The sequence below is a fragment of the Arachis ipaensis genome, chromosome B04, assembly GCF_000816755.2.
Source record: "Arachis ipaensis cultivar K30076 chromosome B04, Araip1.1, whole genome shotgun sequence".
NCBI classification, from domain to species: Eukaryota; Viridiplantae; Streptophyta; class Magnoliopsida; order Fabales; family Fabaceae; genus Arachis; species Arachis ipaensis.
In genome coordinates this window covers 91,349,161-91,356,210 of record NC_029788.2, presented here as the reverse complement: position 1 = coordinate 91,356,210, position 7,050 = coordinate 91,349,161, and the positions used below count along the sequence as shown (strand labels likewise).

Below are 7,050 nucleotides of genomic sequence, written 5' to 3'. Positions count from 1 at the left end.
GCAGCAACAAATTCAAATTCAAGTAGCCCAGAATTTTCTTTTTCTTGATTTTGGGCTTCTTCTTTGTTGCCTTCAACTTGAGTTCCTGCATCACAATCTTCCAAGACACTTTGAACCATGTTAGTGTCACAAAAAGTAATGTGTATGGACTCCTCAATGATTCTAGCATCTTGATGGTAAACTCTATAAACTTTGCTAGTTGTGGAATATCCTACAAACAAGCACTCATAAGCCTTTGGATCAAATTTTCCTAAATTTTCTTTGTTATTCAAAATAAAACATTTACATCCAAAGATATGTAGATAATTCAAAATTGGTGGGTGACCTTTCCAAAGTTCATAAGGAGTTTTCTAATGATTGTTCTATTTAAAATGTAACAAGCAGTATTAATAGCTTCAGCCCAAAGGAATTTTGGAACATCACTTTCACATAGCATAGCTCTTGCCATTTTTTGTATGCTTCTATTTCTTCTTTCCACAACACCATTTGTTGTGGTGATGATCTTGGGGAAGAGAAATTTTGTGATATTTCAAATTCTTCACAAAAAGATTCAAAAGATTAATTTTCAAATTATTTGCCATGATAACTTCTAATAGAAACAATCTTTAAATCTTTTTCATTTTGAATTATTTTGCTGGAAACTTCCAAAGCCACAAATGAATCATTTTTATGAGTAAAAAATAAAATCCAACAAAATCTTGTGTAGTCATCCACAATCACCAAATCATAATGTTTACCACCTAAGCTTTGAGTTCTTGTTGGACCACATAGATCAATATGTAGCATTTCAAGTGGTCTTTTAGTAGAGATGTCTTCCTTTTATTTAAATGAACTTTTTATTTGTTTTCCCATTTGATATTCATCACAAGTGATATCTTTGTCAAATTTATCAAAGGAAGGCCTCTTACTGTAAACCCCGCAAAATTAGCGAATAATTAATCAATAAATTAATTTTTAATAAAAAAATTAAAAATGCAAATTTTATAGTTTAATGGGATAGAGCTAATTAAAATAATAATTTTGGCACTAATTTTAAAGAATTTGTCCCAAGATTGGGCCGAACGGGCCAAACCGGTCGAACCGGGCCCGTATTCGCTCCATAGCCCAACCCACAAAATCACCCACACTTAAGGAAGACCCCTTCTTCCTCCTCATTCAGTAGGAACGGACTGAAACAAAGTCAAGGAGAGGGGAAAACAAAAGCAAAATCCTTGTCCTCTATTCAAGTTGCCATAACTTCTCGCTCTAAGCTCCGATCGCCGCACCGTTTGCGGCCACGCGTCCGTAGCGTCGAGCTCTACAAAGCCCGGTGATTAATTTGGTAAGGAAGTTTCAATTTTGATTTCAGTTATTCCTTTGCCAATATTTCAAAAGTTGGATATAGTGGGTGTTGAGATTTTGGTCCTTTATGTTATAGGATCCGATTAGCTTGAGAAAAACATTCACTCTTGCTTATTTAGCACTTGGGTACCGTAAGGATCATTAACCCTAGTCAATTATTTGATTTAGTGTGTTGGAATTAAATTTGGGTATGTATATGTGATAATTGTGTTAGGTGTATGTATATATGTGGTAAAAAGCAAAATTAAAAACATTAGAGGCTTGGTTGGGAGCTTGGGAGGCTGAATTGTGGTGTTGAAGGCTTGTGAGCTTGCCTTGTGGAGTTGTCTAAGGTTATACGTGAAAATTGACCAAGGTATGGTTTAGGTTTTTGGTATTTAATATATAATGTCTTGTGAAAACTTAGGCTAGATGACCATAGGATAAGTGTGAATACATGAGTATGATGATTGCCTAGCATCTTTGATGATGATTGTTGATATGGATTGAATATTTGTTGATGATTATTATTCATGATGAGAGTAGGGAGATGAATGATGGATTAATGATGCTTAACATGTTGATAATGATGAATATGAATAGATGATAGATTGATGATGATTTGTTGGTAAAATTGTGAAGTCCATGTATGAGAATTATGTAAAATTGAGGTATGGTTGATTATGGTAGGATGTGAAGGCTGTGTTGCTGTGATATTATGTGTTGATGGGTAGTTTTAAGCATAAAATGTGGATTGAGTTTGATTTTTGATGAAAATTGAGGTTTGAGGTTTTCGTGTAAATCTGATTTTTGGTTGAACTTCGGTGAGCCATAACTCAGCTTCTGGACCCCCAAATTGTTTCAAATCTATTTCTTTTGGAAATTGGGTCCGTGAAGTTTACACCATTCAAAGAACAGATGAAAAATATTTTAAAATGTAAAGGTTATACTCATCGGAAGTTTGGAGGGCAAAACTGAAAATTCTGTAGCATTCAACATTTTTGCTGTTCTGCATAGCTTGCATACGCGACCACTGCATGGGACGCAACCAAACTCTCCGGGTTTAGAATCTTGCGTACGTGTGACCCCTATTTTCAACAAATGGAATTTTAGTGTTTTAACATGATTTTAAGCCTCTAAACCTCTATTTCCACTCTTTTAACCCTAGATCTTAGTGATAGGTTTAGTAATGAGAGGAAACTAGCGGAAAGGAAGTATCTTGGGGAAGAAGTAAGGTTGGAAAAGTGATAAATTAGGTATGAGAAGATAAGTGGCATAAATATATGTATACATATTTCTTAAATTATGAAACTAGCTAAAGAAAGGAAAAAATGTTGCATCTGAGCACTCTTTCTTGAAAGTGCGACCCCAGGAGATGGTGGAAGGTGAGGATCCCCTTCCTTGCTCCTCCTGGTATTGTAAAATCTCCCCCAGTGAGATAGTGGGAGGTTAGGATCCCCTCCTTTGTTCTTCCTGGGCATATGAGAACGTAACTCTTGGGTAGACGCAAGGGTTGTGGTTTCGCCCCACTTGCTCTAGATTGGTTAGTATATAGAGGCCCCCCAGGTAGATGCAAGGGTTGTGGTTTCACCCCACTTGTTCCGAGTTATGATAAATGATGGGCGGATAATTTATATCATTTTTGGCATTGTTTTTATATAGTTTTTAATATGTTTTAGTTACTTTTTATTATATTTTTATTAGTTTTTATGCAAAAATCATATTTATGGACTTTACTATGAGTTTGTGTGTTTTTCTATAATTTTAGGTATTTTCTGGCTGAAATTGAGGGACCTGAGCAAAAATCTGATTCAGAGGCTGAGAAAGGACTGCAGATGCTGTTGGACTCTGACCCTGCTGCACTCGAAATGGATTTTTTGGAGCTACAAAAGCTCAATTGGCGCGCTCTCAATTTCGTTGGAAAGTAGACATCTTGGGCTTTCTAGCAATATGTAATAGTTCATACTTTGACCGAGATTTGATGGCCCAAACTGGCGTAAAACGCCAGCCAGAAACCCTTTTTCTGGCGTTTACTGGCACCAAAACTGGAGTTAAACACCCAAACTGGCATCCAAGCTGGCGTTTAACTCTAGAAATGGCCTATGCACATGAAAAGCTCAATGCTCAGTCCAAGCACACACCAAGTGGACCCCGGAAGTGGATTTCTGCACTATCTGCACTTAGTTACTTAATTTCTGTAAACCCTAGTAACTAGTTTAGTATAAATAGCACTTTTTACTATTGTATTAGCATTTTTTTATCGATATTTTGGATCAAGCTTATGCCATCATTCACGTTTGGAGGCTGGCCATTTGGCCATGCCTAGACCTCTTTTCTCTTATGTATTTTCTACGGTGGAGTTTCTACACCTCATAGATTATGTTGTGGAGCTCTGCTGTTCTTCATGAATTAATGCAAGTACTATTATTTTTCTTTCAATTCACGCCTACTTATTCTCCAAGATATACTCTTGTACTTAATTCAGTTAAGTCAGAATGAAGGGGTGACCCGTGACAATCACCCACTATCTTCGTTACTCGCTTAGCCATAATCCGCGTGCCTGACAACCACAAGCGGTCTACATGATGTTCAACGTAGTCATTGGATGACTGCCGGAGTATATTCTCTTGGGTCTCTAATCCACAATTTGCATCGCCTCTCCTAACAACAGAGCATCCGAATCCGTGAGATTAGAACCTTCGTGGTATAGGCTAGAACCAATTGGCAGCCACTACAAGAAAATAAGCTTTTTGCCACGCTTTTAAAACGTGCCGAAAAGGGCAAAAAAATGTACCGATAGCTTTTCGCCACGCTTTTTGAGCTATCGGCACGCTTTTAAAAGGGTCACATCTGCGAGCGTGCCGATAGCTCTATCGCCACGCTTTTTTCGATCTACTGGCACGCTTTGTTTTTTGCCACGCTTTGATCTATTGGCACGCTTAAAAGCGTGGCAATATGTATAACACTGTAGCCACGCTTTTAAAGCGTGCCTAAAAGTAAACATACAACCACGTTTTTAAAGCGTGCCTAAAAGTAGACATACAGGCACGCTTTTAAAATGTGCCAAAAAATAGATATACAGCCACGCTTTTAAAGCGTGCCAAAATATGAAAACTTATCGTTACACTTTCAAAGCGTGGCCTAATCCTATTCAAATAAAAAAAAAGAAAAAATAGAAAATAAAATAAAAATATTAATAAGTTAATCTTTAAAATAAAATAAAATACTAAAAATTAATCTTCCATTGATTTATATGAATTATGTACATAATAAGATATGAATGAAACAATTAAGAAAAAATATATTCAACTTTCAAAATAAACATTTAAAAGAATTAACAACTTTATACTAAAAAAAAATCTAATCTAACTCCTAAACAACATCCAGCCTTTTCAGCAATCTTTGACGCTGACACCAGGGCTAAGGAACTTCGCACTTGGCAAGAATCTGAAGAGAGAAAAGCAAGTATGTGAACTGAATTGAAAGCCAAAGTAACCAGTGACTTAATGCACGTTGATCAGCACTTCAACATATAGATAAATGCAAAAATCAATTGAAGTTATATATACTTACAGCAACAACAAAATCTCTAGCGGCAACAGCAAGAATATCAGCACAAAAACACAACACCAGGGCACCAAGACATGAAAATTAACACCTACCATCATGTTTCTAAAGGACAGGTTAGAAAGCAACTTTCACCTCGAAGTTGGCGTCTCTGGACTTGGCGGCCTTCTTTTCTCAGCAGCAATGGCAAGAGTTGATCAGCACTTTAATATATAGATAAATGCATAAATCGAACGACATAAGATGCACAACACAAAGTAATAGCAAAAGCAAATCTTATTCTATATTAATCAATACTTCAGCAGAAGAACAAAAGTACAATCTTAATTACACGTAGCAGATTCACAAGAATCAATATATTTAAGAGGAAATCACAGGAATGTTCAACAATCTTTATGGAATATCCAACGTGCAGGTGGGAAAAAAATATCAATATATTTAAGAGTTTTCCCCTTGAATAACAATAAGATCAAGTAGAAAGGGTTCTGGTAATAACAATAAGATCAAGTAACTACAAGATACAATGAACGTCATTAATTGTGACATACCTTGAATACCATATCAAAGTGTTGCTGCTGCCCAACATCTGTGACATATATAATCCATTCAGCCTTCTCTTCATTCGGCTACTGATTTAGTACACTTTAGAAAAACAGCAAGCAGTAACAAATTTAGAAAAATCATATAAAATTCATCTTTGGTTGGATTCTCCTAAATTTTGGTGTGGTTGAACTAGACTTACACATATTTCACCCAGTTCAAATCCCAGAGCATTTTCACTTCTCTAGAAAAAGTTATGCCTCTCGAAATATGGTTTTGTTTTAAGAAAAGGGAGCTGTCACAGCAGTGAACAGCCCTGCTTCCAGAAGGCACAACTTTCTCTACAAAATTTGAATTGTCCTAAAATTTGGACATAAAATACTAGACATCCTAATATTTCACCTCTTTTTGGTTTCACCTCCAAAGAGTTTTAGAGTATTGAGATATGTGGTTTTGAAGTTGCTGTTCCAAAATTCAGACAGCATTCTTTCTGCAGAAAATGACCATTTTCTAAAAATCATATCTCCCAAACCACACATCGGAAAATTCTGAAATTTTAGGAGAACAATCTAGACATCTCAAGGTTTCATAGAAAAATAATTTTACTCATTTTGAGTGGCTAGATTGTTCCCAGTTTTGTTCACAAAGTGCTGCCCGAAACTGCACAATTCTGCAACATGTAACTATAACAAGAGGAATAATGAATTACCTTGAGATAAGCATATAGGTTAGGGCAAGCAATGCAGGCAATGGGAGAAATGACGCTGCCATTGCAGAGCTTGAGGACCTCTTCAGCTACGGTCACCCTTTCTGCAAATAACAAAGCAAAAACAATGAAATTCAAATTCCTCAACCAGAAAACATCAGAGAGGTTGAAAAGAGAGAACAAAATCCCCTCACATCTTATAAAAGAGGACACTAGGCTCAACACCAGAATAAGATGGAATAAGGTGTTCATCGATAATAGTCATCATATAGTGCGGATATGAAATAACTCAGATTCAACTTTGTTCATATACTTTTTAGTCATATATGTAGCCACTATCAATACCTGAAGTTCAAAGAGAAACTACTTTTTATCCCTGCCATCAAGTGTGTGCGCTACACAAATCAGTTACAAGTTGTAACACTCTTTTTAATAAAATCCTATGTTTAAATTTTAACGGAATTTGCACTTTATGTTTAATTTGCTACACTATATGTTTAATTTGTAGAACAATATAACATATTTTGGAGTTACCATTGGCAGGGTTGCTAACAGAATTGGAGGAGCTCAGTTTACATTAAATGGAATACTTTAAGTTCTACTGCAACCAGTTCAAATAGTTATGGCAATCCACTATTGTCATTCAGGCTATTGAAACAAAGTTACTCTGATACCATAAAACAAAATACAATTTCAAACACAAAGCAGTGAAAAACGTTAATAAGGTAATAAACCTGAAATTCTCAGCGGTCCAAAATAGAGGAACAGAGAAACAGAAAATCAGAGGGAAGAAAGACTTACAATGAGGGTTTGCGAGAAAGAGCGCGCGCTGCGCTGAGGGAGTAGGAGGGCCAACGAGGGTTAGATAGAGTGAAGCAGAGGATGCTCCACGAAATAGCGAGGGTGAAGCAGAAGAT

The 7,050-nt window shown here is 36.3% G+C and overlaps 1 long non-coding RNA gene across 1 annotated transcript; it reads right to left on the bottom strand.

The window, feature by feature from the left end:
• On the bottom strand, positions 4,726 to 6,105 carry LOC110271121. Its single transcript, XR_002361283.1, has 2 exons — positions 5,436 to 6,105; positions 4,726 to 4,767 (listed from the first exon to the last, which is right to left on the bottom strand). It is a non-coding gene; the product is annotated as an uncharacterized LOC110271121 (long non-coding RNA).